The sequence below is a fragment of the Oncorhynchus nerka genome, linkage group LG7, assembly GCF_034236695.1.
Source record: "Oncorhynchus nerka isolate Pitt River linkage group LG7, Oner_Uvic_2.0, whole genome shotgun sequence".
Classification (NCBI taxonomy): Eukaryota; Metazoa; Chordata; class Actinopteri; order Salmoniformes; family Salmonidae; genus Oncorhynchus; species Oncorhynchus nerka.
In genome coordinates, this window is record NC_088402.1 from 32,127,099 (window position 1) to 32,138,492 (window position 11,394).

The following is an 11,394-nucleotide window of genomic DNA, read 5'->3' on the forward strand; positions in this document are numbered from 1 at the left end:
ACTAATATGCATCTGTTGGTCACAGATACCTTAAAAAAAGGTAGGGGGTGGATCAGAAAACCAGTCAGTATCTAGTGTGACCACCTCATGCAGCGTGACATCTCCTTCGCATAGAGTTAATCAAGTTGTTGAATGTGGCCTCGTCATGGTATCTCTGTGCATTCCAATTGCCATCGATAAAATGCAATTGTATTCAATGTCCGTAGCTTAACCCCACTGCCACCATGGGGCACTCTGTTCACAACGTTGACATCAGCAAAGCACTCGCCCAAATGTCACCATACACACCATACACAACCCGTAGCACTCACGTCTGCAGCCATGAAATTCTTTGAAAGGCTGGTCATGGCTCACATCACCACCATTATCCCAGAAACCCTAGACCCACTCCAATTTGCATACCACACCAACAGACCCACAGATGATGCAATCTCTATTACACTCCACACTGCCCTTTCCCACCTGGACAAAAGGAACACCGATGTGAGAATGCTATTCATTGACTACAGCTCAGTGTTCAACACCATTGTGCCCTCAAAGCTCATCACTAAGCTAAGGACCCTGGGACTAAACACCTCCCTCTGCAACTGGATCCTGGACTTCCTGACGGGCCGCCCCCAGGTGGTAAGGGTAGGTAACAACACATCCACCACACTGATCCTCAACACGGGTGCCCCTCAGGGAGGCGTGCTCAGTCCCCTCCTGTATTCCCTGTTCACTCATGACTGCACGGCCAGGCACGACTCCAACACCATCATTAAGTTTGCTGATTACATAACAGTGGCAGGCCTGATCACAGACAATGGTGAGATAGCCTATAAGGAGGAGGTCAGAGACCTGTCCGTGTGGTGCAAGGACAACAACCTCTCCCTCAGCGTGATCAAGACAAAGGAGATGATTGTGGACTTACAGGAAAAGGGGGACCGAGCACGCCATTCTTATTGACCGGGCTGAAGTGGAGCAGGTTGAGAGCTTCAAGTTCCTTGGTGTCCACATCACCAACAAACTAACATGGTCCAAGCACACCAAGACAGTCGTGAGGAGGACACAACAAAACCTATTCCCCCAAAGGATACTGAAATGATTTGGCATGGGTCCTCAGATCCTCAAAAGGTTTTACAACTGCACCATCAAGAGCATCCTGACGGGTTTCATCACTGCCTGGTACGGCAACTGCTCGGCCTCCGGCCGCAAGGCACTACAGAGGGTAGTGTGTACGACCCAGTACATCACTGGGGCCAAGTTTCCTGCCATCCAGGACCTCTAAAACAAGCGGTGTCAGAGAAAGGCTCTAAAAATGGTCAAAGACTTCAGCCACCCTAGCCATAGACTGTTCTCTCTGCTACCGCATGGCAAGCGGTTCCGAAGCGCTAAGTCTAGGTCCAAGAGGCTTCTAAACAGCTTCTACCCCCCAAGCCTTCAGACTCCTGAACAGCTAATCAAATGGCTACCTAGACTATTTGCATTGTTAGGGTTTGCCCGGGGTAGGCCATTATTGTAAATAATAATTTGCTCTTAACTGACTTGCCTAGTTAAATGTAAACAACATTTGAGAGAAATAAGATTTTGGTGCGTATGGAACATTTCTGGGATCTTTTAGTTCAGCTCATGAAACATGGGACCAACACTTTACATGTTGCATATATATTTTTGCTCCGTATAGATGCACTGACTAACATTCCCCCTAAAGTTCTGCTAAATCGTGGATTACAGGTGGTTTATGGGACTTTAAATCCATCAATATTTGCTTTATATTCCATAAATAGACAGTTTTGGCTTATGTTCAAGCCAGCACAGAGAGGAGAAGTACTCAGAGGTGGAGTGGGAGGTGCACAGGTTGCAGGCAGAAGCAGAGGAAGACACAGCTATTAAAGAAGTTCTATATCTATGGCGATGCAATACTGAAACTGGAAGCAGAGAGGAACCCATGGGACGTGGCTGGGTTCAGTGTACTCCATGCAGCATCCTATTAAACATGACAGGTGATATATTGTGCGAAGGGCAAAAACAAACTACTCAGCAAAAGCAGGCAGACGTTGATAAATGAAGGAAGGAGGAAGGAACAGCGGGCTGGTCGTAGTGGAACCAAGGGAATTCTCCAGCGAAATGCCACCTCAATATCCAGCTAACACTGGCCCACAACCATCCTCTCCAATTAGGCCACAGGATGTGGAGAATAGCACTTGCTGTGACTCCATGGCAGCTTGAGGTTCCTTTTCAAGTCAAAAGGTTTGAAATACTAAATGTCAATACGTGAACTTCTCATCCTCCCAACACTCATATTTGTGATTACCTTTATTTTTTATTTCACCATTATTTGACAGGAAGTCAATGCTGAAACCAAGGTCCATTTTCCAGATGAGCCCTGTTTAGCTGGTTGGGGAAACATGAAAGGTTTGGTGAGGGTCTATTACAGGTTTTTTTAATCGCTTTGGGACTATTTTCACAAGTATGTGGTACAATTTCCCAACTCTTAGTACAAAACTCAAATCAAAAAGGCTGTTTTTCAAAATGTTAAGCACATTTTCAATTGACTAAGTACAACAAATAAGATTACAATGTAACTCTTTTCCCCAAACCTAATCTGTGTTTCATCTAGAAATACCTTCCATATGAAGTAATTGTCTTTCACAATGCAAGGCTCACAATAGTTTTCATATGATTCTCTTCTCATTCGTTTAAATACATTTGACCATCAGTTAATCCAACTGTGTTTAATTCACTTAACCATTTGGTAAACCTATAGATTTTAAACTGGTTTGTCTACTATATATGGAATTTGAACTACATAAATAAAATGTGTGTTTGCCATGTATAAACATCTAAAGTCCATGTAGGACACATGATAACCATACATAATGACTACTTGTTACTGCTAATTGATTTCACAAAGTGGTCACCACAATTGGTCACCATATAAAAGGGTGTGTGTGAACACTTGCAATTTATTTCAACATGGAGCAGGATAGACAGCAAGGGAGAGGAAGAAATGGAGCAGGATAGACAGCAAGGGAGAGGAAGAAATGGAGCAGGATAGACAGCAAGGGAGAGGAAGAAATGGAGCAGGATAGACAGCAAGGGAGAGGAAGACATGGAGCAGGATAGACAGCAAGGGAGAGGAAGACATGGAGCAGGATAGACAGCAAGGGAGAGGAAGAAATGGAGCAGGATAGACAGCAAGGGAGAGGAAGACATGGAGCAGGATAGACAGCAAGGGAGAGGAAGACATGGAGCAGGATAGACAGCAAGGGAGAGGAAGAAATGGAGCAGGATAGACAGCAAGGGAGTGGAAGACATGGAGCAGGATAGACAGCAAGGGAGAGGAAGACATGGAGCAGGATAGACATCAAGGGAGAGGAAGACATGGAGCAGGATAGACAGCAAGGGAGAGGAAGACATGGAGCAGGATAGACGGCAAGGGAGAGGAAGACATGGAGCAGGATAGACAGCAAGGGAGAGGAAGACATGGAGCAGGATAGACATCAAGGGAGAGGAAGACATGGAGCAGGATAGACAGCAAGGGAGAGGAAGACATGGAGCAGGATAGACATCAAGGGAGAGGAAGACATGGAGCAGGATAGACAGCAAGGGAGAGGAAGACATGGAGCAGGATAGACATCAAGGGAGAGGAAGAAATGAAAGAGCTTGTGGACAAGAGGCCCATCAGAGAGGTGGGCATCAGAGAGAGGGAGGTAGACGGCAGGGAACTGTTGTGTCTAATGAAGTCCGGGCCACTGTCGTTGCCCATGTGGTAAACAGAGGCCTTACCATGGCCGAGGCTGCCAGATTAGTTCACCCCAATCTGAAAAGATCAACTGTCAATTCGATCATGAGAACATTTCGCCAAGAAAACCGGTAAGTCTGCAGGATATGGGCCTCCCAAGTGGCGCAGTGGTCTAAGGCACTGCATCGCGACCAGAAGACTCATAAGGCGGCAAACAATTGGCATGGCATCGTCCGGGTTAGGGGAGGGTTTGGCCGGCCTTGATTTCCTTGTCCCATCACATTTTTGCGACTCCTTCTGGTGGACCGGGCACCTGTAAGCTGACTTTAGTCGCCTCCGGCCTCCCAGGTGGCGCAGTGGTTAAGGGCGCTGTACTGCAGTTGTAATAGTGTGTTATATGTGGAAATGTGTTCGTATTATAAATTGTATTTTAATGTTTAAGGACTCTTGGAATATTAGTCCAAATGGGGACTAAAAGAGATCCAAATCAAATCAAATCAAATCAGGCCCTAATCTATGGATTTCGCATGACTGGGAATACAGATATGCATCTGTTGGTCACAGATACCTTTAAAAAAAAAAGGTAGGGGCGTGGATCAGAAAACCAGTCAGTACCTAGTGTGACCACCATTTGCCTCATGCAGCGTGACCCATCTCCTTTGCATAGAGTTGATCAGGTTGTTGATTGTGGCCTCGTCATGGTACCTCTATGCATTCAAATTGCCAACGATAAAATGCAATCGTGTTTGTTGTACGTAGCTTATGCCTGCCCAGTGGCGGATTTAGGTATGGGCGACATGGGCAGCCGCCCAGGGCGGCATCTTGCCCTGGGCAGCACAGGGCGCCATCTTGCCCTGGGCAGCACAGGGCGTCCGCACAAACAAATTCAAAATGGTGACATTTGCGCGATCGGTTTTCTATCGCTCATTTGCACGTCACGTCGATGATATCATGTCACCATTTGGGCGCCCTGATTCTAGTTTGTGAGCTAGGCAGGCTACTGCCTGAGAAGGTCTCCCACTCAGAAGTACGAGATGGGGAGGGGTGGGGTTAGGTTGACCTCAGGTCTCCCCACTTGAAGCCCGAGGTATGGGGAGTGGGGGAATCTATCAAATAGCGCACCTCTAACTTTGTACAGTACTAATGCAATTAGTAAAATCAGTCACACTACGAAATGTTACCAAATAAACCACAATTCCTTCATATTACTGTGAATATATAGTTTCACAGACATACTGTTGCATGTTTTTCTGGTTTGTGTGAAATGGTTCAGAATAATATAAAACCAGTCTGCACAGCAGCAAGGTGAATTGGTTTAGTCTTGATTCTTATTTGACAGTGTTGGTGGATGGGTAATGTATTGATGCTCGAGTGCCAAATCAACACATTTGTTTCTATTTGTCTTTGTTACTTCTTTTTGATATGAGTCTTACTTTAGTATATATTTTTACATGGTTTAAATGTTAGGATTATTTATTCGGTGTTGTTCCAAATGTCTGAATAAAAATTACAGTTAGTTCAGAATGGTGCTTTTTTGGTGGGGGGGAGGCTGAAGTTGGGGTCACCCAGGGAGCCATACAAGCTAGATCCATCACTGTAGCCTGCCTATACCATAATCCCACCGCCACCATTGGGCACTCTGTTCACAAGGTTGACACCAGCAAACCACTCAGTCACACAAGGCCATACACACTGTCTGCCATCTGCCCAGTGGAGTTGAAACTGGGATACATCCATGAAGATTTCACTTCTCCAGCGTGCCAGTGGCCATTGAAGGTGAGCATTTACCCACTGAAGTCGATTACGATGCCGAACTGCAGTCAGGTCAAGACCCTGGTGAGGACGACGAGCACACAGATTAGGTTCCTGTTTGTGCAGAAAATCTTTGGTTGTGCAAACCCACAGCTTCATCACCTATCTGGGTGGCTGGTCTCAGACAATCATGCAGGTGAAGAAGCTGGATGTGGAGGTCCTAGGTTGGCGTGGTTACAAGTGGTCTGCAGTTGGGAGGCTGGTTGGACGTAGGGCTGAATTCTCTAAAACGACATTGGAGGTGGCTTATGGTAGGGAAATGAACATTGAATTCTCTGGCAACAGCTCTAGTGGACATTCCTGCAGTCAGCATGCCAATTGGCCGCTGACTAAACTACACATTTTAGAGTTGCCTTTTATTGTCCCCAGCACAACGTGCACCTGTGTAATGATCATGCTGTTTATGTTATGCAGGTGAGTGAGGACCCAAACGCGATTTAACAGAAACAGAGTCTTTTAATGTCCAAACAGGGAAAACATAAATCCTCAATCTTTACAGGAGATGTCCAAACAGGGAAAACATAAATCCTCTATCTTTACAGGAGAGTCCCCCTTCTAGTAGTAGAGGAGAATAGCAGGGCTAGCGGCAACAGACTGCTGGTCCCTCCGGGTAGGCGCGGGCCGTAGAGGACAGAGACACCTGCTCACACGCAGCATCTGATGAAGAGGCAGATTACGACAGGACGGGACAAGGGCAAAGCAAACAAGAATCCGACAAGGACAGAAGCAGAAACAGAGAGAGAAATAGAGACTTAATCAGAGGGCAAAAGAGGGGACAGGTGTGAGAGAGTAAACGAGGTCTTTAGGAGAATGAGGAACAGCTGGGAGCAGGAACGGAACGATAGAGAGAGAGAGAGAGAGAGAGAGAAAGTAACCTAATACGACCAGCAGGGGGAAACGAAGAGAAGAGAAAGCACAGGGACAAGACATAACATGACAATACATGACAGTTTAATCAGCTTCTTGATATGCCACACCAGTGGATGGATTACCTTGGCAAAGGTGAAATGCTCAAAACAACATTTGAGAGAAATAAGCTTTTTGTGCATATGGAACATTTCTGGGATCTTTGATTTCAGCTCATGAAACATGGGACCAACACTTAACATGTTATATTTTGTTCAGTGTATTTATTTCCAAACGTTTTTCCTTTTTGATTTAAATTCAAATCACTTCCTGAATTGACTGCCTTCAATTCGAATTGACCCCAACACTGATTTCTAAGTATTAGTTCTTCAGTAGTAAAATAGTTTGGAAAGGAATACCACCCACTAGGTTTTTTCAGATAATGATGACGGTGTTTTTCCTGCCGTCAGTCTCAATTGAGCATCCTCCAACCTCTCCTCCTCATCTTCCTATTCACACTAAACACTCCAGTTATTTTCTTCCTGGAAGTCAATTGAGCATCCTCCAACCTCTCCTCCTCATTTTCCTATTCACACTAAACACTCCAGTTATTTTCTTCCTGGAAGTCAATTGAGCATCCTCCAACCTCTCCTCCTCATCTTCCTATTCACACTAAACACTCCAGTTATTTTCTTCCTGGAAGTCAATTGAGCATCCTCCAACCTCTCCTCCTCATCTTCCTATTCACACTAAACACTCCAGTTATTTTCTTCCTGGAAGTCCCTTTAGTTTGACACTTAAAGGTTTGCCAAGGTTACAGTCAAGCGATGATTGCTGTATTATCTATGGCACTATGTATGTCTACCACACTTTAAACCAACCTCCTCATATCACTGGTTGTCCCCTAAACTGTTTGTCAATGATTTATCCTGTACTGGTATTTTGGCCCCTATATTTCAATGTATCCTATTTGTCCTATTATGCTCATTACATTTTGCATTTCTATTTTTGTTCAGTATAATTTCTTACATTTGATTACAGACAGTACACTTATCCTATGTTACAATTATATCTGAAAAATATATATATTTTTTACATGAATGATTGTAGAGGATGTCATTGATCACACCTTTGATAACATACAGTGAGGGGGATCCCTGGATGATTTTTTATTTACAATTTTACCCCCTTTTTTATCCCCAATTTTGTGGTATCCAATTATTAGTAATTACTACCTTGTCTCATCGCTACAACTCCCGTATGGGCTCGGGAGAGACGAAGGTCGAAAGCCATGTGTCCTCCGACACACAACCCAACCAAGCAGCACTGATTCTTAACACAGCGCGCATTCAACCCGGAAGCCAGCCGCACCAATGTGTCGGAGGAAACACTGTGCACCTGGCGACCTTGGTTAGCGTGCACTGCGCCCAGCCCGCCACAGGAGTTGCTGGTGCGCGATGAGACAAGGATATCCCTACCGGCCAAACCCTCCCTAACCCGGACAGGCGCTAGGCCAATTGTGCATCGCCCCACGGACCTCCCGGCGCGAACCCAGAGTCTCTGGTGGCACAGCTAGCGCTGCGATGCAGTGCCCTAGACCACTGCGCCACCCGGGAGGCCCTATCCCTCGCTGATTTTGTACGTTTGCCCACTGACAAAGAAATGATCTGTCTATAATTTTAATGGTAGGTTTATTTGAACAGTGAGAGACAGAATAACAACAACAAAATCCAGAGAAATGCATGTAAAAAAAAATATAAATTGATTTGCATTTTAATGAGGGACATTTTTTGACCCCTCTTGGTGGCAAAACCCTTGTTGGCAATCACAGAGGTCAGACGTTTCTTGTAGTTGGCCACCAGGTTTGCACACATCTCAGGGGGGAATTTGTCCCACTCCTCTTTGCAGATCTTCTCCAAGTCATTAAGGTTTCGAGGCTGACGTTTGGCAACTCAAACCTTCAGCTCCCTCCACAGATTGTCTATGTGATTAAGGTCTGGAGACTGTCTAGGCCATTCCAGGTCCATAATGTTTCCACCTCCATGTTTGACGGTGGGGATGGTGTTCTTGGGGTCATAGGCAGCATTCCTCCTCCTCCAAACACAGCGAGTTGAGTTGATGCCAAAGAGCTCCATTTTGGTCTCATCTGACCACAACACTTTCACCCAGTTGGCCTCTGAATCATTCAGATGTTCATTGGAAAACTTCAGACGGACCTGTATATGTGCTTTCTTGAGCAGGGGGACCTTGCGGGCGCTGCAGGATTTCAGTCCTTCACGGCGTAGTGTGTTACCAATTGTTTTCCTGGTGACTATGTTCCCAGCTGCCTTGAGATCATTGACAAGATCCTCCCGTGTAGTTCTGGGCTGATTCCTCACCATTCTCATGATCATTGCAACTCTACAAGGTGAGATCTTGCATGGAGCCCCAGGCCGAGGGAGATTGACCGTTCTTTTGTGTTTCGAATAATTGCACCAACTGTTGTCATCTTCTCACCAAGCTGCTTGGCGATGGTCTTGTAGCCCATTCCAGCCTTGTGTAGGTCTACAATCTTGTCCCTGACATCCTTGGAGAGCCCTTTGGTCTTGGCTATGGTGGAGAGTTTGGAATCTGATTGATTGATTGCTTCTGTGGACAGGTGTCTTTTATAGGAGCACTCCCTTTAAGAGTGTGCTCCTAATCTCAGCTCGTTACCTGTATAAAAGACACCTGGGAGCCAGAAATCTTTCTGAGAGGGGGTCAAATACTTATTTCCCTCATTAAAATGCAAATCAATATAACATTTTTCACATGCGTTTCTCTGGATTTTTTTGTTGTTATTCTGTCTCTCACTGTTCAAATAAACCTACCATTAAAATTATAGACGGATCATTTCTTTGTCAGTGGGCAAACGTACAAAATCAGCAGGGGATCAAATACTTTTTTCCCTCACTGTATTGAATAGATATTATGGAAATGATAGATTCTCTGTCAATTTTGTTGGGTAGAGTGTATAGCCTAAAGTGAATACTGTAATGTACTGTAATGTGAAATAGGGAAATAGGCAGTACAAAGCAATCCTTAGAGACCACAGTATCCTAATGGTTTTGTCCATGAAAATGTTTATTTCCTTTAGCGATCTGTTAGTGTTTATGCTGCAATTTAAAGGGGTCATATTGTTTAGGTTATAACAGATGGCAAATGTTTTGTGATGATGCTGTCAATACAGACTGGCTCATTGGTTTTCAACATCATCAACAATGAGGAATATTGATTGATAAGGTCCCAAAAGTTTTGTTATAAATGTGTTTGCATGGATGGTCATTTCAGGAAGATTAATGTATAGAGCAATATATTGCAAGGGAAACAGCAAGATTGCCTTGGAAGTGTATGTTACGGTATTGAAGTAGATGCACAATGGATGGCCATTACCCTCATTCTAACTCAAACATATTAGCTGACATTGTTGTTATTGATTGATTACCATCAGAAATAAATTGTTGACATGATTTTCAAATATAAGAAATAAGAGGCCAATATATGAAAAAGAAGAATAATTATTTATATATATATATATATATATATATATATATAAAAGGACCATTAAAAATGGGACCTAATCAAATGGATTGGATAGATCTGATCTATTCCACAAGCTGCTCTATTTCACAACTCACGAGAGCAAAGCACAACCCTACAGAAGATGCTGGAGATATTTATGCTCAATCAAAGTTGAGTACATTCTAAACATCTGGATCGTACATGTATATAAAATTATCGGGTCAAAGCTCCATTTTTATCTCACAACCAGGAGAATGAAGAGATACAAATATGTGAGCTCTGCTCACTCCACATTTCTGCATGTAACCTTCACGGAGTATACAAAACATTAAGAACACCTGCTTTTTCCATGACATAAACTGACCAAGTGAAAGCTATAATCCCTTATTGAAGTCACTTGTTAAATCCCCTTCAATGTAGATGAAGGGGAGGCGAAAGGTTAAAGAAGGATATTCAAGCCTTGAGACAGTTTGTGTATGTGTACCATTCATAGCGTGACAAAAGATGCAAGTGTCGTTGAACAGGGTGTGGTAGTAGGTGCCAGGTTTGTGTCAAGAAAAGCAACACTGCTGGGTTTTTCACGCTCAACAGTTTCCTGTGTGCAACAAGAATTAAATCAAATCAATGGTCCACCACCCACAGGACATCCAGCCAAATTGACACATTGGAGTCAACATGGGCCAGCATCCCTGTGGAACACTTTCGACACTTTCGGCTGTTCAGAGGGCAAAATGTGTGTGTGTGGGGTGGGGGGGGTGTTCGTAATGTTGTGTACTCAGCGTACATCAATGTGAAAGGAAACAGTGCCACACAGTGGATATATTTTAAATGATTTCAAATAGTTTGGCAAAAAAAGAGCTTTTCTAAGGAAGGGTTTTCCACACCCAGATTAAGCCAACTCCTGGACAAAAAAAAAAATCTCAATGGAAAATCTGAATCTGTGAATCCAGCCCTAAATGTTATGTAACCTTTAGAGTCCGTACGGCAGCCTAGCGGTTGTGTCTGACCAGATGATTCTTTAGGGGTTTCAGATATTTTAACATAATTCTTAAATACAAGGCAGAAACTGAAAAATCCCCAAGCAATTATCTGAACAAGAAAAGCTTGAATGCTGGCTAATGGCGACAGTAACCTACACTTATTTGTTTTCTAGGTTGCTTACAGCTGACCATTAACACATATCTTGAAAGCAGAGGATCAGTAATGGAGGGTAATTCAAGTAAACTCAGTTTACCTTGTCCATAGACTGCTTACAGGGTAAGAAAACCAATGTGTCATTTTGTCATTTGCGTTTACTATCCCTTTAACTGTATTTTGCATTTGGGGTTAACCCACCTGTTGTGCTAGATAAGTGTTTTGGGTATACCTACCTACTTACCCACAGAATTTAGGCTTTACACACCTATGTTTTCACCACTTCGGTGTATTCTCTATACCATGAAGCAAAATACACTACATGACCAAAAGTATGT